Source organism: Pogoniulus pusillus, chromosome 5, assembly GCF_015220805.1.
Source record: "Pogoniulus pusillus isolate bPogPus1 chromosome 5, bPogPus1.pri, whole genome shotgun sequence".
Lineage (NCBI taxonomy): Eukaryota > Metazoa > Chordata > Aves > Piciformes > Lybiidae > Pogoniulus > Pogoniulus pusillus.
The window spans coordinates 32,690,328-32,712,397 of record NC_087268.1 but is presented as its reverse complement, the minus strand read 5'-3'; the positions used below and the strand labels follow the sequence as shown (position 1 = coordinate 32,712,397).

The following is a 22,070-nucleotide window of genomic DNA, read 5'->3' as shown; positions in this document are numbered from 1 at the left end:
ACATTGGTACTCACCTATACATTTTGGATCCTGTTCTATCCTACTTTCACATTGATTCCCACTTATATGTTTTGCTACAATTCCTGAGTAACTTAGATTCTGTCAGTTTTTAGAGTTGCCAAAATTGCACACCCAATTGTTTTGTTTGTTTGTTTGTTTTTTTAACTTGACTGTCTACAGATGTGTTATTTCACTGCATACATGTGCTTCTATAGTTGATGATGGCAAGGTCAGCCACCAAGTGAGCTCACTAGCAGCATGCATTCAGTAGCACTCCTCGTGGGCTGCTTCATAAAAGCATAGTGGTTTTTTTCAGGTCTTTGTACGTGCATCGTACCGGTGCAAAGTGCTTCGTGAACTCAGCACCAGCTTTCTGTTATTTACCAGCCTGTTTTCTATTCTCTTTTAGCTCAGATAACAATTACTTTGACTAAATGCTAGCTGATGCATAGTCTCATGAGCAACGTGAGATTTGCTTATTAATAGTATTTTATTTAAATAATGAAATTCACAATGGTGTTGAATTATGGTGCTTGCTTCAGAAGTGCTTTCAAGCTCCTTGTCTTTCTAATATTAAAAGCACATGCTGTGGGTATAAGGAAGGGGAAGACACAGCCTAACTCACTGGGTGGAAAAAGTACATCTTTGTATTAGCACTGTGAGAGAGGCCTAATCAGGGACCTAATCAAGAAGCTGTAGAAGCCAAAGGCTCTCTGAGATTGACAGGCCTGGTATGGGGCTATTGTGTAATGTTTTAGAGCTGAGGCATTGTGTTTGCTGTTCTGATGGAGCCCTGCATGAGTTATGAATGGGAGAATGGAAGCCAATGGCAGTTCCTGTTAATGTTTTTTTCTGTACGAGAGTCTGTTAGCGATTTGGCATGCACCCCGAAGTCCTACTGTCACATGGGCTTCTTGCCTGGCCATATCTCTGCCATGATGTTTTCACCATCCTTTGTTCATCATTCTCTCCTGGCCTCTCTGCTGCGCCTGTGCGCTTTTGAACTGCTTTAAGCATCTGCAAGAGTTTGTCAGACTCCAGGCAATAATTTTTCTCTCTTGGGAAATCTATGTTTCTATACTGTATGAAACAGTCTGGCTGTGGTCCAACCTGCCTGAAAGCGTGGCTTTGAACAATAAACTGTGTGCACATGAATACCTTAGTGAGCTCTCAAGTAAATCTCTAGAACAAATCCATGGGAGTGCTACCTGGGTGACTTATGACTGGGGAGTCTTATTGCACAATGCAACAATTGCCTGCTGCCAAATCTGAATCTGTCTAGTTTTTAAGGGATTGATGAATTGTTATTCTTTAATGTTTTGCAAGAAAGGAAGAGCTTTCATTATCATTTGCTGACCTAAGTTAAATACTACTTCCATTATTAGAGAGGGTTTCATTTACAGAAACATTTATTTGATAGCCATTCATACTATTTCCAGGTCACTAGAAGGAATCTCACCACATTGATTTTTGGTAGTTACACCACACACATCACAAGCTGCAGGTGCAGGCCTTACTGAGAAGTATTTTATACACTGGGCTGTAGGCCAAGTTGAGGGAGAAAGTATTCATCATCCTTGTTGAAGCTTAGGCACTGTGTAACATGGGAAACTTGAGCAGAATCTGAAATGCTATACCTTTAGTTTGGGGACAATAGGGAGAATGGCCATTTGAGAAATGTATGGGTTCAGATACACATGAATTCTGCATAGGAAATAAACTGGCTGTCTTTGAGTTTGGATATGTAAGAGCAGTGCCCACAGAACCCTGCTTGTGTTCCATACTTAGAAGCTTTTAGCTTATCAAGTTATCACACAGTCATTCAGTTAGCAAGTGTGTCATGTCAAGGAACAAATATTAATTTAATGTACTTATGCATGTTATCATGGTTAATTCTACATACTTAGCACAAAACTACTGGGCAAATGAGGAGAATACTAGGATACTTAATTTCTATTCCACATCTAATGTACAATAAAGTTTGGTTTGGGTTTGTTTTTTTTGGTTGTTGTTGTTGGTTTGGTTTTGTTTTGTTTTTGTTTGGTTGGTTGGTTTTAGTATATAGAACAGCTGTGACCCAGGGTGGACTTGAGAGAGCTGTCAGTTTAAGTCCTGAGTTAGTGTTCAGGTTAGAGGATGCAGGGTTGCTAACCTTTGTGATTCTGCTGCAACATTTCGAATCATAGAATCCACCAGGTTGGAAGAGACCTCCAAGATCATCCAGACCAACCTAGCACCCAGCCCTAGCCAGTCAACTAGACCATGGCACTAAATGCCTCATCCAGTCTTTTCTTGAACACCTCCAGGGACAGAGACTCCACCACCTCCCTGGGCAGCCCATTCCAATGCCAATCACTCTCTCTGTGAAGAACTTCCTCCTAGCATCCAACCTATACCTCCCCTGGCACAACTTGAGACTGTGTCCCCTTGTCCTGTTGCTGGTTGCCTGGGAGAAGAGGCCACCCCCCACCTGGATACAACCTCCCTTCAGGTAGTTGTAGACAGCAATGAGGTCCCCCCTGAGCCTCCTCTTCTCCAGGCTAAACAACCCCAGCTCCCTCAGCCTCTCCTCATAGGATTTGTGTTCCAGGCCCCTCACCAGCTTTGTTGCCCTTCTCTGGACACATTCCAGCACCTCAACATCTCTCTTGAATTGAGGAGCCCAAAACTGGACACAGGACTCAAGGTGTGGCCTGACCAGTGCTGAGTACAGGGGAAGAATAACCTCCCTTGTCCTACTGGCCACACTGTTCCTGATGCAGGCCAGGATGTCATTGGCTCTCTTGGCCACCTGGGCACACTGCTGGCTCATCTTCAGCCTACTATCTACCAGTACCCCCAGGTCCCTTTCCTCCTGGCTTCTCTCCAGCCACTCTGTCCCCAGCCTGTAGCACTGCTTGGGGTTGTTGTGGCCAAAGTGCAGAACCCTGCACTTGGCCTTGTTAAATCTCATCCCATTGGCCTCTGCCCACCCATCCAGCCTGTCCAGGTCCCTCTGCAGGGCTCTCCTACCTTCCAACAGATCAACACCTGCTCCTAGCTTGGTGTCATCTGCAAACTTACTGATGCTGTCTGAATCCCCTCATCCAGATCCTCAACAAAGATACTGAACAGGACTGGGCCCAGCACTGATCCTTGGGGAACACCACTAGTGACAGCTGCCAACTGGATGTGGCACCATTCACCAACACTGAGCCCGGCCTTCTAGCCAGCATTTTCCTTAAAAATTTAGTCCTTTCTTAGCCACAAAGATGATTAAGGGAATGGAACATCTCACGAGGAGATACTGAGGGAGCTGAGGCTCTTTAGCCTGGAGGAGACTGAGGAGATGACTCATTCATGTTTATAAATATGTAAAGGGTGAGTGCCAAGAGGAGGGGGTCAGGCTCTTCTCGGTGATGCCCAATGACTGGATGAGGGGCAATGGGTGGAAGTTGAGGCATAGAAGTTCCATGTAAACTTGAGGAGGATTTTTTTCCTTGTGAGGATGACAGAGCACTGGAACAGGCTGCCATGGGGGGTTGTGTAGTTTCCCTCTCTGGAGATATTCAAAACTTGCCTGGACATATCGCTGTGTGATCTGGTATAGGTGATCCTGCTCTGGCAGGGAGGTTGGACTAGATGATCTCTTGAGGTCCTGTCCAGTCCCTGACATTCTGTGATTCTGTGGCTTCAGCAAAGCATTCCATGCGTTTTTCCCCACAGCTTTCTCCTATATAAACTGGCAAGAAACAGATTGGATGGGTGGTCTATGAGATGGGTAGGAAATTGTTTAACAGGTTCCACTCAGATGGTAGTGATGCATGTCTTTTACACAGGCTGGAAGCCTGTCACAAGCGGGATCCCCCAGGCATTGACACTGGGCCTTATGCTGTTCAACATAATGATCTGGATGATGGGATTGAAAACACTCTTACCAAATTTGCTCATGACACTAGACTGGGCAGTGAGGTAGATGCATCAGAAAGGAGAGCCATCTTACACAGAGACTCAAATAGTCTGGAAGAGTGGACCAGAAGAACAACATGAGATTTAGCAAAGTGCAGAAACTGAACAGAAGTCATCAATAGGCTGCTGCAGCAACCCAGGTGAAAATAATCCTGGGCTGCATCTGCAGAGACTTTAGTATCAGAGATAGAGATGTGGTCATCCCACTCTACTCAACTCTTGTCCAGCCACTCCTGGAGCACTGTATCCAGTTCTGGTGTCCCAAATTCAAGAAAGACACAGATAGACTAGAGAGAATGTGAAGGGTGGCCACAAAGATGATCAAAGGGCTAGGCAACCTGCTGAGTAAGGAAAGACTGCAGGAGTTAGGTCTATTCTCTGTAGAGAACAGAAGGCTCAGGGGAACATCAGAGTATTCCAGACACTTAACGGTGGCTACAAAGAGGACAGAGGTTCCCTCTTCACAAGTAGCCATGTGGAGAGGACAAGGGGCAATGGGTACAAGTTGCACTGGGAGAGGTTTCATCTTGATATAAGAAATAATCTTTTTACAATGAGAATAATCATTTACTGGAGCAACCTTCCCAGCAATATAGTGGAGTCCTCATCACTGGAGGTTTTTCACAATCTGACCAAATGGGTACTAGAGAATCTCACCAAGGCTCCCTTTCCACACAAAGGGTTGGACCAGTTGATCTTTTCGTGCCATTTCCAACATGGGCTGTTCTGTGGTTCTGTGAATGTTTAAAGACCTGTTTACTTTTTGTGGCAGTTTAAGGTTTATTAGAAAATTCCAGTAAGAGAAACCCAGGACTTTCCTGAAAGCTCAGTGCAAAACCTAGTTAATTTAGATCATTGGATGTGAAAGAATAATAATGGTAAAGTCTATATCATTCATTGGTTTGCTCATTGGTATAAAACACTGTGCTAGTTTGAAGCAGGCTAGAATGTTTTGGTGAGAAGCACTAGGTTACAGGCTGTGGAAAGAAAACAATGGTGATGTCTACTTCACTCACAGGCTTGCTGAGAAGTATAGGAACAAGAAACAAAAACATCAGATAACACTCTTGGCATCACTCTCACTGGGGCTGCTGGCTGAGCTGCAATCTCTCTAACCTCACTCTGCATTTTGGGCTAATCCACTTTGCTTCCTAACCCTCTGGCCAAACCTCCATTCTTCTTTGGGACTGGAGTAAAGTTGAGATGGGCAGGGGGAAGGTGCAGGGGTGGTTGAGAGCCCCTCCTGGGGACTCAGGTTTCTGGGAGGGGAGTTGTGTTTCTGTATTACCTTTTACCTTGTATATTTCTGTCTATAACTGTATATACTGTAAATATCTGCTTGTATATTGTGCCAGCTGTAAATAAATAGCTTCATTTATATTTCCAGAGCTGGCTGAGACTAGTCTGGGTGATTTCTAAAAGTGTGGGGGGGGGTAGGGAACACCCAAACCATCACAAACACTAATGTATAAACAGTTTTGTTTTCTTGGCTCTTAGACACTGGCTCTGTTGCTGTTCATTTGCATCTCTAACTCCTCCACTAACATTTTCCAGATAACATGTGAGATCTTGCTGGTTGCTTTCTATCTGGGGAGAGAGAAGAAGGTGGTGTTGGCCCCTTCTGGGCTTTTTCTTTGTCCAGGGGGAAGACTGGATTTCTGTATTGCTTCTAAATTGTATATTATTCTGAATACATGTAAATATATTTTATACATGTGCTTGTAAATTTAGCTTGCTGTAAAATGTAGCTTTATCCTACCTCCAAGCTGCCTGAGTTGGTCTGGTAAATTTTAATTTGGGAAGTGATTTCCTAAACCCACCACACTTTTAAATAAAAGTAAAGATCTTAGCTGTAGATTTTGGAAGCAAGTGCCTGAAAATGTTAAAAATAATGTAGAGGGTAAATAAAAGAAGCAGAGAACGAACTGGAAACTTCCTGCAAATTACCCCTCTTTATGTCTGAGTCAGTTCAGAACTTGTAAAGGTGTAAAGTGTTCAATATTGTGTAAGTCTCTCTTTGCTACAGTTGGTTGTTGTTAACACTTACTGAGAAAATAACCGAACTGGTACACCGAGTGACCTGCTAAGTTACCCCCTAAATTTTGGATTTTATATTCCTTAGAACCAAAAGATTAAAAAGAAAATAAATTTCAGAAATGCTTATACATTTCTAGGTCTTCTGCTGTCAGTTTGGCTATTCTCTCCTCTGTTACCTTTCTAATATACTACCAGTAGTATTACTAATCATGTAATTTTAGGAAGCTCCACATTTCTACAATGGCCTCAGTGTCTGAATTCTTACCTTTATGAACATATCTCGTCTTTCATTGTAAACAAAGTGTCTACACATTTCAGTTTCTAAGGAAATGCCTGAAAATATGACTGGAGCACACTCTAGAGGCTCAAAATTTCAATGGCACATAAATAACTCTAAATTTATTAATATTTCAAATCTCTTGATTTTAAAGCAAATCTCAGGATTTTTTATAAGCTTATTCCATTTATGATGAAGATCTGAGGCAAGGTTTATGAATATTATGGATTTCTTCATCTGCCTTTACTGCAGAGAACTATCTTTTATTACTCTTAATCTGCTGACAGGAGGGTGGGCTTTGTGTGTCCTGCTGAGTCTTACATCTAGGTCAAAGATGGATGAAACTCTGCCAGTTTGTAGAGGTGCTTGAGATTATTTCTGGCATGCTTTGCAGACTAATGATATTCATCTTGGTGGTTTCATAAAAGACTTATGTCTAAAAAAGGCTAAGTGCTGTACTTGATATATTTATTTGGAGAACCAAGACACCAAATATACATACATAAAAAATTCTAAACAGGTCTGTGGATACCATAAAGTTGTATTAATTTTATTATGCCAGCTAAAAAGGGTTTCTACTACATATGGAGGCTTTGTGTGCTCTGCTGTTTCACACCTTGTTACATGATAGGAAATTTACATGAAGAAGAGGAAGAGCAAACTTTATAAAATCCCTGATTTATGATTTGCTTCGAATCATCCAACTTTGACCACGTCTCCATTTTGCAGATTTTTTGGTTTTAATCTGTATAGTACCTCCAGTAAAATGTGCAGCTCCTCAAGTGTAGCGAAAGGACTAGTGTATTTTTTGGACTGCTGATGCTTTAGGATCATGTTTAGTAATGGGTTCACATTACTGTCTTGAAGGATGATGCAGATAGGGCTCTATGTCCAACTGAGTGACCTAGACAGCTGAATGTTCTCACTGTATCTCAGCAGCAATTTGTAAAACCATTCATGCTTCTTCTAAGCTGCCAAGCTGGCAGCTATCAACACTGTCACATTTTTGTTATTATTTCCAGCTATTTATTAAACCTACATGTTGCTTGCTTGGGCTCTGTTGATCATATATTATTTTATGCTGACATTCTAGAGCTTCAAAGATGGATCAAACTCAGGCATCCCTGTCTGGGTGTGAAGGCCACATCCAGTAATTGCAAGACATTTCTTTTTTTAAACTGCAGTTGCTGTCTGCATTCCCACTTCTCTGGCTGGTCTTTGCTTCACTGCACAGAAAATATGCCCTCTGGTCCTCTGTCCTCTGTTGGTTATGCTACTCATTTGAAGACTTTGGGGCAGAATCAGGCATAACCTGTAGCAACCCTCTTAGGTACAGCTTTCAGGGATGTGCTGCCCACCTACAGAGGATCTATCCTGGCATGAAGCCACTTGGCACACTTTGCTACAGGACCTTGCATGTGCTCAAGACCTGGAGATGTGGCCAAGGCAGCTGAGGGATGTGCTGATTCAGTGTGTCCATTCTGGAGCAGGGATTTCCAAACTAACCTGAGAGCTAACATTTACATTTGGAACAGGTGGGTTGTGGTTGGGTTTGGTTTTTTTTTGTTGGTGGTTTGGTTATTTTTTTGTTGTTGTTGTTTGAGGTGTTTTATTTGTTTGTTTTTTTTTTCCTTCAGCTGGTACAGAGCCTTTGCATTTTAAAAATGGTTTGAATGACTGTTTAGGCCCACAGACTGCTGTCATCATACTTACCAATCCATGGCAGAAAACACACAGCTGGAAGTCAGGGATAAAAGGACAGAAAAAATGTCAAGGATAAAAGAGACCCAACTGAACCAAATCCATAAACATTTGCTCCTCTTACATGAGGCACAGCTGAGAACACACCTGAGCCACTACACCAGAATAAGACCTCTAATAATTATTAAGAGAAGGGGGCGCCATGGCAACAAAAAATAATGGGAACAAAAAGCCTGAGGTGTTTTGTTCAAAGGAAGAACTGTTCCACGTGTGTCTAGGGTAAACTGGACAATACATCCAAACAGATTAGCTTTCCCTAAATATTATAAAAGTAGAACTTCTGATTGAAAGAAGTCCCTGGATTCTGACTTCAAAGTTGAGAAAACTAAAATATTTTCATTTGAAAAATCAAAGGAAATTAAAATAAACCCAAGCTTTTGGTATCTTTTGTAGAAAGGGAGATTTCAAGGGAAATTTGTGCTTGGTCAGTGTCACACTTTGCCATCAGAAGAGTCTTACTGGTCTTACTGGTTAGTTTTCAAGAGCAGACTAAACACCATGTTTGTCTCCCAACCAAAACAGCTTATTTCTAGTAAACATATTTTTTAAAAGTGGCTGAGGTGTTCATTGTCATTTGATCCTTGCTGGCATTCTGTATCCCTTGAAATCCTAAACTCAGCCAAACTCTGGATAGAGAAATGGTTTTGATAGTCCTCACTACTGGTTTCTATGTGTATGTAGTAAAATCCCTCAAGAAAAAAACTTGTGTTAACAATAACTACCAGTAAGGAAAAAAGAAACAAAGAGGAAAAAAAAAAGGGATAAGTAAAGAAAATATGAAGGGAGAGCATCAAGCAAGAGAGAAGGAAATAATGCACCACCTGACTGGAGTCAGAGAAAGACCATACTTGGAATTTAAGAGGAAAAATAAAGATAAGCAAAGAAAATATGAAGAAGAGAAAGCATCAAGTGAGAGAGGAGGAAATAATGCACCACCTGACTGGAGTCAAAGAGAGAAAGACCATACTTGGGATTTGATCCTGAGCCTTCCCTGCATTTACTGATTTGGGTGCCTAGCAATGAATGATGGGCAAGACATCTAAGATAATATATATACATTACCACATTTCCCTCCAACTAAATAAAATTACTTAGTACCTCTATATAAGAAAGGATATTCTAAGGGAAAACATCACTCATATTTGCATCTTTCAGTGACTTTGCTACAACTCTATGGGTTTTATATTTTCAAAAATTGTTCCTGATTATGCAAATGCAAATAAAGGTGTGGAGTAATTTCTGCTCGCACTAAAGCCTTCATGCATGCAAACAGTACTGCCATATATATAAACATATATATATATATATATACACACACACACACACACATACATACTTATGAAAAAAAAAAATATATAGCTAAAAGTAAGGGAGAAGTCAGCATGAAATGGTCTTAGAATCACAGAATCATAGAATCAGCCAGGTTGGAAGAGACCTCCAAGATCATCCAGTCCAACCTAGCACCCAGCCCTAGCCAGTCAACTAGACCATGGCACCAAGTGCCTCATCCAGGCTTTTCTTGAACACCTTCAGGGACAGTGACTCCACCACCTCCCTGGGCAGCTCCTTCCAATGGCAAATCACTCTCTCTGTGAAGAACTTCCTCGTAACATCCAGCCTATACCACCCCCAGCACAACTTGAGACTGTGTCCCCTTGTTCTGTTGCTGGTTGCCTGGGAGAAGAGGCCACCCCCCACCTGGCTACAGCCTCCCTTCAGGTAGTTGTAGACAGCAATGAGGTCCCCCCTGAGCCTCCTCTTCTCCAGGCTAAACAACCCCAGCTCCCTCAGCCTCTCCTCATAGGGTTTGTGCTCCAGGCCCCTCACCAGCTTTGTCGCCTTTCTCTGGACATGTTCCAGCACCTCAACATCTCTCTTGAATTGAGGGGCCCAGAACTACTTGTTCTTTACCTGCAACTTAAAAACCAGTATTTGTTCAAATATGACTGACTCTAAGTCTTATTCTCTCTTTTAGCTTTAGTTGAATGGCTAAAAAGTTAACAGGTTTATTTTAATAAATTTAAAAAAAAAAAAAAGAAGTTAGGTTTGGATGTTCTGTAAGACCTTTATATAAACTTTTAAACTTTATTTCTTACCATTTGTTTGCTCTAGGTTAGCCTTCAGATACACTTGGAACTATAGAATCATAGAACTGTTGAGATCAAGTCCAACTGCTCGCCTAGAGCTAAGCCACTACCGCTAAACCATGTCCTTAAGCACCACATCCACACATCTTATAAATACCTCCAGGGATGGTGACTACACCACGTTCCTGGTCAGCCCTTTATCTTTAACTGCTTGCACAGATGCCTTTGTCCATTGCTAAAATTCAGGAGGAGGACTACACTACAAGGAATTAAGAAAATCGTGCAATGGCTGTATTGTTTTGAGCTACTGCTGCACACATTTATGTGTGAAATCAGTTGTGCTAGCTTGAAGCAAGCTAGAATGTTTTGGTGAGAAGAACTGGATTACAGGCTGTGAAAGGAAAACAGTGGTGATGTCTACTTCACTCATAGGCTTGCTGAGATGTATAACAAGAAATAAAAACATAGATAACCACTTTCACTGGGGCTGCTGGCTGAGCTGCATCTTACTCTTTAACCTCACCCTCCATTTTGGACTAATCCACTTTGCTTCCTAACCTCTGGACAAACCTCCATTCTTCCTTGGGACTGGGGTAAGGTTGAGAGGGGCAGGGGGAAGGTGAAGTGGCAGTTGAGAGCCCCTCCTGAGGACTCAGGTTTCTGGGAGGGGAGTTGTGTTTCTGTATTACCTTTTACCTTGTATATTTCTGTCTATAATTGTATATACTGTAAATATCTGCTTGTATATTGTGCCAGCTGTAAATATAAGCTTCATTCATATTTCAGAGCTGAGTCTAGTCTGAGTGATCTCTAAAGTGTGGGGGGGTGGGGAACACCCAAACGTCCATGTGGACTGATGAAATTCGTACTGCCTAAATAAAATCTGCATGTACACAGCAGTCTGAACTCTGCAACCAAAGCGGGGGAAAGCCTTTCATGGCCCAGAGTGTGACAGGAAGCAGAAGCTGCTTCTGGTAAAGATATATAATGAAGTTAACTCCCATTCATGGAGCTCATCTTACTGGTAAGGGGAGGCACTGTAAAAGTCATTATTAAGAGAGAGAGCTAAGAACATGAGTGAGCTCAGCACACTATGCCTTACGGCTTTGGTGATTTTATTAGATACATGGATGAAGTCACTTCTTGAAATAGCTGAGGGGAAGAGAAAGAAGAAAAAATGCACATTGCCTGACATCATGCTGCTAAAGATAATCATGGAGCCTCTTGCTGACATCCAGAGGTTCATTTTGGGCAGCTGTTTTCTGTATCCTGAAGGATATTTTAACAAAGCAGGATTCTCTTGCTTTGTTTCTGTGAAAATTCTGGAGGAGTAAATCGGAGCCATTCTTCTGGAAACAGCTTCTCATCCTGGAAAACCATAAGCAGTCACTGTAATTGTTTTAGTCTTTCTAGTTTTGAGTGACCAAAGAGAAAGTCTATTTTATGCCTGCATTTTAAGATCAGAAGTGAGAGTGATGATTATTATTTAGTCTGACATAATCCATAATCCAGGCCACGTCCTAAATCGTAGTTGTGGAGGCTCCATTTGATAACTGGCTGCTGTTTCATCTACTTATTCAGTATGGAGTAATCACAGAATCATAGAATCAACCAGGTTGGAAGAGATCATCCAGACCAACCTAGCACCCAGCCCTAGCCAGTCAACTAGACCATGGCACTAAGTGCCTCATCCAGGCTTTTCTTGAACACCTCCAGGGACAGTGACTCCACCACCTCCCTGGGCAGCCCATTCCAATGCCAATCACTCTCTCTGGCAAGAACTTCCTCCTAACATCCAGCCTATACTTCCCCTGGCACCACTTAAGACTGTGTCCCCTTGTTCTGTTGCTGGTTGCCTGGGAGAAGAGGCCACCCCCACCTGGCTGCAATGTCCCTTCAGGTAGTTGTAGACAGCAATGAGGTCCCCCTTGAGCCTCCTCTTCTCCAGGCTAAACAGCCCCAGCTCCCTCAGCCTCTCCTCATAGGGTTTGTGTTCCAGGCCTTTCACCAGCTTTGTCACCCTTCTCTGGACATGTTCCAGCACCTCAACATCTCTCTTGAATTGAGGGGCCCAGAACTGGTCACATGAGCTGATTCCTGTATAAGGTTGTTTTTAACGTCAGGTTAATTACTATGATTTCCCCTCATAGCAAATACCATCATAAGAAAGAGTTAGCTTTTTCTTTCTAAAGCTAATTGAATACTGATCTTTTATTTATGCCATAATTCTAGTTCATATTGTATTTTAAACTGTAATTTGGACTTAGTGCATATTTTTATTCCTATGTTTGATATATAGAAGCTTTTGTATGAAATCTTGGGCGTGAAAGGACATCAAAGTTCATCTAGTGCATCTTCCTGTTGCTAGGCAGGAACATGTGTAGATATATCGCTTCTGACAGGTACTTGTCTCATGTTTACTTAAAGGTTGATAACAATGCTGGGGCTACAGCACCTCTTCAGAAAAGCTGTAAAGACATTTCCCGGTGCCCAACCCGAATTTGCCTTGCTGCAGTTTAAACCCTTTCTTTCTCATTTCATTCACCACAGACATGGAAAACACTTTATTTCCATATGGTTGGCGACAGATTTTCTGTGCATTTGAAGACTTGCTCCATCTTTTCACGTAGGTCATATATTTTGTGAACTGTGCTGTGTTCCTGCCTTGGATTCTTACTTTCCACTTGTTGGTATCAGTAGCTTCATTAGTGCATATATCTGTTGTTATTCTTATCATTCTTTCTGTTTTGCCTCAAGTCTGGAAAGTTAGAATCTTCACAGTGTATAATTTCATCAAAACTGGCTTTTATATTTAGCCAGATTATTTTGTCCTTTCATTGGTAGGGACATAAGATTTATAAAGTCAGTAGACCAACATTTTTGTTCTAAGTAATTGGAATGTAAATATTTTGGTAGTTTTAAAAAACACTGCTTTCTGTTTTCAGCTCTCCCATATAAAAAGTGTCTCCAGCTGAAACGCGGGTAGGCATTGCTTGCATTTGCCTCGGTTTTTGGGATGTCAGGCTGCACAATTTTGTGCAGGTACTGTTCATTTGAGGGAAACAGCTTTTGGCAGCAGGACTACATATTTTGTGCTTCAGAAAACTCTAGCTTTGAATTATTTAAAGTGGAGATGCCACTGGCTTGCAGAGAGTCTGACTAGTTTGTCCCTAGGAGATGGCTCATCATGCAGTGCGTAAGGGGTAAATATAATATTCTGCCTCCCCCCCTCTTCCCCACTGATGTGGAATAACAGAAGGAAGGTAGTGAGTTTTAGCTGAGGCACACAAATCATTTACTACTCCATTGTAGGCATATCAGACTACAAGAAAAGAGACTGGGGTGGCAGGGGAATGAAATATGCCACCCAACTTGTACATGAACTCACGCCCTGTCCTCACACAAAAACCAAAAACCAGCAAAGAGAAAGCCTACCCCACAGCCCAGAACAAGGAATTTTACAGACTCTTAAACATCCTGAGAGCCTCACAAATCCCAACAAGCATGGCTTACAATGATGTAGGATATATATATATATATATATATATATATATATATATATATATACACATATATGATTTGGCTCAAATCATTAATTACACATTGATACTCTCCTTCCATGCTCAGCTTCCAGCAGTGAAACATCTGTATTCCCTGCAAGGCAGACCTGAGTCATTTCACTTCACATGATCCCAAAGCAGAATCATGGAATAACTTGGGTCGGAAGAGACCTCTGGAGGTCTCTAGAGCAGCCTCTGGCTCAAAGCAAGGCATATGCATGGCTTCCTCTAGTTGGGTTTTGAATAATGACAAACCTCTGGTCTGATTTCCTCTACATGAGATACATGGAACCAGCTCTTTCCTAGGCTGAGCAGGCCCAGCTTTCTCAGCTTCTCCTTTTGTGTGATGTGCTTAACCATCTGACCATCTTCTTGGCCCTGCATCAGGCTGTCTCCAGACTGTCAGCAAGTCTTCAGAACAGGGCAGCCCAGGACAGGAAGCAATATTTCAGATTCAGCTCCTCAAGTGGGAAGAACAGCCTTTTCAAGAAAGAGGGGGGAAATCATGTCTCTTGGCCAGCCTGCTGCACTCTAACACTAAGTGCTCAAGGCAGCAGTGGGTTAATGAAGCTGACAGAGAGCTTCTGGATGGGTTTAAAACTTCTTCCCCCTCCCCCCCCCATTTTGCTTCAGACTGCTTATATGAGCTTTCTTCAGAACAAGTAATATTTTTACTTGCTCCCCATGCATGCAACTTTTCTTAAGAGTTCAGCATCAGTTTGAATGCTGCTCTCAAACAGTCCTTTCCACTCCTTTGTGCTAGCAGTGCCACACACTTCCTGTGTCTTTAAACAGATTATGGTAACTAATGACCATGCTGGACATGGATTCATTTGCAGGCTTTCATCACTTAAAGCCTTTAAAGGAGTAGCTTTCTGCAGATCCCCTTTTCTTGTAGAATATGTTTCAATATTATTAAGTGAATATTCACATTATTTGCAGCATTCCTGCTGTCAGTGTATTAATATCTCCCTGCCTGAGTGGAAAGCTGACACTGTGGCTGGCAAACTCGTCTGCATTTTCAGAGCTCAGCTGGCTGCAACAGAGGGGCAGTTTCCGTTTCATCTAAGCACATCCTGTGCTCGTGAAATAACTCAATCATGAACATATGTTACAGGAAAAACAGCTGTAGCACATAGGGGGTTTTTAATTTATTCTTAGACTAATGAATAAAGAGCAATGTCAAACTTCGTGATCTAAAAGTATTTTTTGGCAGTCATTTTTAGGTCCTTTAACTTGAAACAACATCTTTCGTGACTTGAAATGATCAAAAACGTATACAGCTGTAATTTACAGTAAACAAATGTCTTTGTTGAAGCTAAATTTACTTGTGTGAGATACGAGTGTTTACAAACCTAGTAAAAGAACATTTGACTACAAAAAGTTGAATTCTTTTAAAGTTTGTTTGCTTAGGTTTTTTGAGGTTTTCTCTTCCTTTTCGGAGGGGAAACTAAATTATATCCAGCTTTGCAGTCCTGCAGGCACGCATGATGCGTCATCACTGCTCTTTCTTATCCCATGAGCTTATTTTGCTGCACAATACATATATATATATATAGATATAAAATAGAATTGTACCACTTAATGAATGCACCCCTAGAATGTACTTTAAAATAAAGCAAATAATCCGTCTTGTGCTTTGCAAATCAAAAGGTACAAAGTCATAAATATAAACAGCTTGGACTCAAGTATTTATCTTATGGAATAGTAGCTGCTCCTCAAACAATCCTGCTGTATCTTTTTGACAAGCAAAGGCTTTTTCCCACGTGAATAAGACTGTCCAACTTTGTCACATAATATTTAATCATGTTTCATTACTACTAGAGAAGATCTGCCCTTAGAGTTGTTTAGGCAAGGATCTGAGTATATTTATCAGGGACTGAATGAAAATTGAGGGTGCTTTGTAGTTTCTATGAAGTCAAATGCATTATGGTCTGGTTTGGTTTAATGCTTAAATAAGTGTATGCAGTATTGGACTACTCAATTGATAATTCACACCAGTTGGAGTCTTCAAAGGCTTAAGCCTTGGAGACCAGCTGAAAGAGCTAAAGGGTTAAAGTAATAGCAGAATTCATTACTTTACTATTTTCACTACTTATTTTTTAAGCTTTAACTCTGGTCCAAACACCATTTGGTGTTTATTAAATTAATGATTTATTGCAATTTCTGTATAAAGACCAACTTTTATTCATATCAACATTCAAAATTTGAGGAAATTCTGAACAATTTTCCCTGTACATTAACTACTTCTTCATGCATCAAAATCAAGAGAAGAGAGGGAGGAAAATCCCTATAAAGTTTCCCTTGGAGTTCTCTCCACTGACTTTTAATTTGGAAAAAATGAAACCAGTATTCAACAGAATGAGGTAAGGAGTCTGGAAAACCTACAGTCTTCCTGTATCAGTGTTTCTTTCCTCATTTTGCACTTCCTCCATACCCAGCTGAGTGTCTGGATCCAGTCTGTACACATCAGGAAAGAGCAGTGGTGTATGGTCAGTCTTCTACAGCAACAGAGAAACATCCTTCATGGAAAGATACTAAGTGCAGATTCTGAGAGCTGCTGGCTTACCTGGAGCCAGTTGGCAGTCTAGTTTTGCTGTTAGGGAAATAGCAACAGTAACTGGCTTTTCATTTGCCATTTGAAAACATTATGAATGACAGGAAACAGCAGTGTTTGACTTTTCTAATACTTGATGCTTGCATGGAAGATGTTCAAAAGACTTATTTTTACATCGGTTTGAGCAGAGGGAGCACAATTGTACAGACAAGAGAGCAGCTGATTGTGGTTTTTTTTTTTCCTAGGCAGTTTAGAAAACAACCCAAGCTTCAGGTTAACTTCTAGACAGTTTTAATATGAAGAACAAGAAGTTGAAACTGGCACAGGGAAGCCTATTTGTGAAAGATCTGCTTTCTGGTGGCCCAACCTTACCTGTGCCATATCGGTTGAGCTGTCTGAGTTTAAAAACAAAGATGCATGAAAGTCTGTGTCCATGAAGACTCCTCTGATCAATTCCACAGCCCCTCAAGTGCTCCCAAGAAAACAGGGTGTCACCTTTTAAATATTATTCATCTACAGGTTTCATAGAATTACTTATTCTCGGCATCAGAAGTTGCAGGCAGAAGTTGCTGCTGCAATAATATCTTCTGAGTAAAAGATAAGATGTCATACTTCATGTTTAAAATAGTACATTTCCTTTATTTTGCACTGAAAATTGGGATAGAAACAGAGTCAGATGTGGGCTTGAAATATTTTGGTCACTCGTTTCTCATGTAAAACTTCTAGTTAGTTTCTATAAACTTCTAACTAGTTCATATAAAGTCAAACATCAAAGTTCATGATCAAGCAGATTCTCATAAAGAAGGACTTGATTAGTAGACACAAATGCATATTCAGACATGTAATGATGTTAAGCTAATCAGATCTGTGAGCCTACACGAGACAAAATCATGAGAAAAACAATATGAGTTTGAATCACAAGGACTACACTCAATGTCAGCCTTCTTTCCCCCTCCCCCAGCTTTGCTTCATTTCCTAGTACCTATTTGCGCATAGTTGGAAGGTTAAATAGCTAGATCAAGTTATTTTGGTGGCACTGCTTCTTCCCAGTGGCATTAAACTGTGACATTCAATCCACAGCAGTGAGCCAAGTAGCACTTGAGGATCTCTGTGTATATTAGTTATGTTACACATCAAACTGGGAGGCTCAAATTTAGGTCTGGTCTCAGACATATTATTAAATTTAAAGATGATGTCAATACTGCTGTGAGTTACACATCGACTATAAATTGGCTACAAAGCATAGTGAATGTTAAACTCCACCTCAGATTGCTTCACTTGATATGATTAGACAGTGAATGCAATTTACATGTTGGCAGTGGAAAAATTCTTCCTTGTACTAACAAGGACACATTAAACAATGTCTCCAGCCAGTTTCCTTCCCTTAACATCCTTTGCTTCTTAAGTTATTGTTCAATACACTTCCTAATCCTAAATTAGTGCAGGTAGTACTGATTTAGTACTGTCTGGCATTGATGTAGTGATTGCACATTTTTTTCTGACTGACATGCCTGATAAGAAGCTTTTCATTTCTGAACTGAACAATTACAGACTTGTTTTGTTGATGAAATGAATATGGAAATAATTATGAGGAAAATAGGCAATGCTCCCAGGAAAGCCTCTGGTTTCCAAGTCTAGTCCAATTAGTAAAGATGGAACCTCTCTTATAAAGTTTTTGTCATGGTCTGTTTCACTGATCAGACAGAGATTATTAATAGAGATGGGGTCAAACATTCTCCATATGGAAAAGTAACCAGGTATAGAGTCAATCCATTATATCAGTTACTGACTAATGTAATGCAGACTTATAATTATTATCACATCAAGTCATGTAACATGCTGAAAATACATAGATATCTGCAGTGATTTGAAGCACCCTAGATAAGCCAAAGTAAACACTGAAACACTTATTTTTCATAATTTGAAATGAGATTTTTATCTTACCTATGCATTGTCTTTCCTTTTTTGTAGCTTTATCTGATAAGGAGCTGGAACATCCCTTCTGGAAACTGGCTGAAAGATGCATCGGCATTGACTGCAGAGCTGCCTTCAAAGTGTGCTTTACATGAATACAGAGACTCTACACTGGGAGCATAGCAGATATGGAGAAACAGAAACGAGACAAAAATATCAGGCAATCTTCAGTCCGGGGTTCTCATAGTTCAGTTCATGTGTTTAAAAACAGGAGTATCCTATTTCTGTGTTGGAAACATCAAGTTTCATGCAAGGCCACTTAGTAATGAAAGCCTCCTTACAAGGGGCAATTCCTATGGGTAAAAACTTCAATGGCATCACACCTAAAATTTGCCAGGAGAACTGGCATAGGTCTTCAGTATTCAAGGCTATCAAACCTTGTTTGATAATATGCCTGTCAAGTGACTACTAATTTATCACAGCATACTTTGTAATTTTACTTGGCCAACATTAACAGCACTGAAAGTCATAATCACTGCAAACAGGCCTATAACATTCATGAAAAAATACACAAGATTTGGGTTCTTAAACACTGGGAGCTTAAAGAGAAAAAGGCAGAGAGCTGAGACAAATAAACATCTGTTGCATGGCTGCTGTTTTGATCAGCACTAAAGAGAGCAGCCAGAGGTGCCTAGAGATTCTGGTGTGAAGAACAAGATCCCAGCTACTGGCATCTCCTGTCTTGTCTGACAGGGATCAGCTTCCCCAGCTGGCCTTCCAAGCTTCTCTTGGTACACCAGTGCAAACCCCTTAGCCTAGGGAGGTAAAGCTCCAATAAGCTAGGTGAGCCTTTAGCAGGGCTTCAGCTGAAAGGGTTTATTTAGTACTCATTTTCTTCCAAAAGAAGCACGAGGAGAACATCTTCCTGCTGATTGGGAGGGTCAGCAGTAAAACTGAAGTGAACCAGTGATGATACAAAGAGCTGCAACCTAAGTGGATATAATGAGGGCTGGAAGTGTGCAGATGCTAACAGTAAGGCAGATGGTGACATTTATTGACTGTAACATTTATTGGCAGTAGCATTTATTGATGGATCATTAAAAGGCTTCTATCACCTTGGCACTTCAATACCTACTGCATAGGAAACAGATTGTGCTGTAGGACTAAAAATAAAAGCTCCATCAGCTCACGTGGTCTGCTGCAAAAATAGTCCAGAGAGCACTTGAAAACTTGATCAAGCTGATAGACATTATGCTGAGCCTTGCTGTGTGCCAGGCTGGAGCCCTGGCCAGGTGCCAAAGGGAGCAAATTCCCAAACCCCTCCCCTCAGCATACCTTGCTGTCGTTACCAGCAAGTGCAACCCACACACCCAAAAAACAGCAAGGGTGACCCAGCAGATGGTAGCACTTGCTGTGCCATGAGGAGACTGATTTCCCATGTGAATGGGAACTCATCCAGTTTTACAGTTTTATCAAGTGTACCCAATAAATTGACCAATCATACAACTGTGAATAAGAATCCTCTTGTAAACCTCATCAACTAACCAACGTTATGAAATTACCTGTTCAGTCTTCTTTTTAACAAAGCAAAGTGTGGATACATTATAAATATGCCAACAGGGGAGTTGTACATTTTCTTACTCCTGCTCCTGCTCTGTGTTCTCCTCCTGCCTCTAATCCCTTGTGCTTCCTTCCATCCTGCAGTACTTCAGCAATATCCTGAAAACTGCCTGTCTACTGCCAAAGACTTTGGAATGAAGTGGAGGACAGGCTATTCACACTAGTAGCAGGATGCTGCATCACGCTGGTAACAGCTGCATGTTTAAAAGCAGAACAGGCATAGATCTGTGGCAAACATTTATAGTATTGAAAGTGTATGAACAGGAAATTACTCTACAAATTCAAGGGTCAGTATGTGTAGCTTCCAACCCAATGGGCCTGTATCTCAGAGAGGAGTATTTTCTTCTGTTAACCTAGTTTATACTAAGTGAATTTACCACGCAGCAAAGAGTGAATGTCATTAGCATTCACTCTGAGTGAGAGAATGGCTTTGACTGTGGTTCTGCTTATTTGACTTCTCTCACTATACTTTATCTGTCATGCTGAATGCTTGGCCCACTTTGCTTCTAGAAGGCATACTGCGACGTCTGCTAAGGAATGGAGCCTGGGTGAAATCCAGTTCCTGCTACTGCAGTCAATCACTTTAACCCACTCATTACACTCTCCTCTGAAAATGGTGGTGTTATTTGCCCCACTATTTCTTAATAAGCATTGATGATTTCTCTGGCTAGAACCAGGTATCTTCTACTGATTTTCAGCGTAGATTTATTCAGTCCCTGTTTATATCCATTTATTCTCATGCTAGTAATGTCCTTAAGTCGCTTCTTGCCTGTCTCTCTGTGATATTTACTCACTATTTATAGACAGTTCTCCTGTACCTTTTCTCAGGCTTTGTTTCACCAGGGCAAACAAGACAAGCTCCCATAAGATCGCTGTCAGTCTTCTAATGTCTCTGTTTCAGTATGATTTGATTTTTCTGGAACATGAGTGCCCAAGTTTCTGTGCTATACTTCAAATAAGGTTTTATTAATGACTCTGTAACGCTATTTCTTACCTTTAGTCTGCTTGAAATACTTCATCAGATACATCTTAGATCCATTTGCTCTGTGAATGGCCATGTTGGTCCTCTGTAATCAGGGGTCTTCACAAAAGTTTTAGAGCTTGCTGTTAAAAAAGTGTCACAGATTCATCAACTTTAAGGGAGCCATGACAAATTGCACCAGCTGGGGACCTGCATCTGATATTTCTCTGTGGCTGGCCCCAAATGGTGGAGCTCACTGCCAACTCCCCTCCCCCAAGACCTTCCCCAGGGGAACCACTGATTTGCTTCTGTCCAGTCCACACTGCTAAAATAGTTTTTATTCCATCTCATAGTAATGAAATGCAGGGGAAAATTTGTCAAATACTATTGACTAGGTATGCATGTGTTAAAAAAAGCCCAACCAAATAATCTGAGAATCTAAGCTCCTTTTCTTTTGGTTTAAATTAAAAACATTTTCAATCATTTTAGTCACTTTGATTTGTAGCCATTCAATTCTTGTCCTTCACTTCTTTCTCCGACCTCATTAAGGGTGAATAAAACTTCCAAAATGGCAATTAAAAATATTTTCTTTCCATGGAGAAGACCCTGTATATAACTGCACTTCTGCCTATTGTCCTTCTTCATTTCTTCCTTTCTCAGGTCTATCCTTCATCTTCTATCATCTGTGATTTAGACTAAGCCCTCCACGACAAGGACCTTCATTTTATATTCATCTCTGCCTAAACCAGAGACACTTTTACTGGTTTCTGAAACTACAAAGAATGTAGCAGATCAATGCCATTATCCTGAACTGCACTTAGTAGACAAAGGCAGTATAGCTGTTGCATTGATGCTCTCAGGAGCACAGAAGCAGAGCTACATTTTGGGCTATCACAGACTTGCCAGAGAACTCTCTGCATATTTCCATCTAAAGATCACAGGAAGGCTAAAAGCTATAAAATCATTGATGACTGAAATCAAGCTTATAATGCACAGAATTGCCTTAGTTGCCCTGTCACATGTAGCACATGACAAAAATTTTGACTGCTAAGACTAAGCCCACTGAGGATCTGGCAATAAACCTGATTCTGAGCTCAGTCAGAGTATAGTCTTAAGAGGCTGTGTGTATTGAAAATAAAGATGTGCTGATAATATGTCTGCTTTTGGATAGACCCTAAAGACACTTGCCCAAGAAGCAATAAAGGAAGTGGGCCAGATGCATGAGAGGTTTGAAATCCATGTCCAGGGGAAGTAAGTCAGGGAGCTGAGTTCTGGGGCACCTCTCTCACAGAAGTAAATCCTAACCATGCCCAGCATCCCTGTCTTCTCTCAAGTGCTTGCAGCCTCC

At 41.1% G+C, this 22,070-nt stretch overlaps 1 long non-coding RNA gene across 1 annotated transcript in view; it reads left to right on the top strand.

Moving 5' to 3' along the window:
* LOC135175518 (uncharacterized) overlaps nucleotides 1–21,210 on the top strand; it is a 38,447-nt gene extending 17,237 nt beyond the window's left edge. Inside the window, exon 3 of the long non-coding RNA XR_010302377.1 lies at nucleotides 18,199–21,210. This is a non-coding gene — a long non-coding RNA (uncharacterized LOC135175518). The remainder of the gene's footprint in view (nucleotides 1–18,198) is intronic.
* Nucleotides 21,211–22,070: the final 860 nt, after the last annotated feature.